Source organism: Primulina huaijiensis, unplaced genomic scaffold, assembly GCF_012295235.1.
Source record: "Primulina huaijiensis isolate GDHJ02 unplaced genomic scaffold, ASM1229523v2 C13172173, whole genome shotgun sequence".
NCBI classification, from domain to species: domain Eukaryota; kingdom Viridiplantae; phylum Streptophyta; class Magnoliopsida; order Lamiales; family Gesneriaceae; genus Primulina; species Primulina huaijiensis.
The window spans coordinates 1-805 of record NW_027341962.1 but is presented as its reverse complement, the minus strand read 5'-3'; the positions used below and the strand labels follow the sequence as shown (position 1 = coordinate 805).

Sequence of the window (805 nt, the reverse complement as noted above, 5' to 3'; positions counted from 1 at the left end):
ATTCCTCGTCTCACTTAAGGATTCGGTCTCTTCCCTAAAATCCAGCCATATATCATTAATTATACGACCACAACAAGTTTATAGATCATTTCACAAGTCTAAAACTTGTACCCCTCGAAAGACCTCAATTCTATATTCTGATTATACGAACAGATGAACAAAGAAAAGTAACAAAAAGCTCAACAAAACGACGCCTACTCTAGTTAAAAATGAATACTTTTGGGGACAAGAAAACTAGATCTTTGTCTCATTATCATAATCATAGATAACAAATCCAAGATTGCACAACCATCAAACTAAAAAAGACACAAGACAAATACCAATTGCTCAAATAAAGAACTTAGAATCATGAAAACATCAGACTCTACATGTGGGGTTTCAGCAAACATAGGATGATCAACTCATATCTCAAGACAATACAATAATAACCAAATTGCTGATGGAATCGGGAAACGACAGTACCTGAAACAGTTTACAGATGAATTGCTAGTGAATATTTGGATTGCAGAGAGATAAGGCACAAAATACTGGACTGAGTTTTGGCCATTATCAGAAACGATGGAAACTCCAAGCCCACATGCACTCCATTCATCAAAACTATCCCAAAGATCACCCAATGTGAAGTAGTCATTGTTTTCCCTTTCACATGGATTCCATAGTTTATTAAGTTTTCTCATCTCATTCTGCATGAGAAAACAACATTCCATCACGATACCCACAATAAAAAAAATTACAAAACAAAGCCAAAAGAACAAACCTCGGACAAGAATTGAGATGGAACCACGGGTGTCGTGCAATTCAAGAA

At 35.8% G+C, this 805-nt stretch overlaps 1 long non-coding RNA gene across 1 annotated transcript; it reads right to left on the bottom strand.

Annotated features, from left to right (window-relative positions):
* LOC140965436 (uncharacterized) lies at window positions 1-805 on the bottom strand. Its single transcript, XR_012173080.1, has 3 exons — window positions 758-805; window positions 463-683; window positions 1-34 (listed from the first exon to the last, which is right to left on the bottom strand). It is a non-coding gene; the product is annotated as an uncharacterized lncRNA (long non-coding RNA).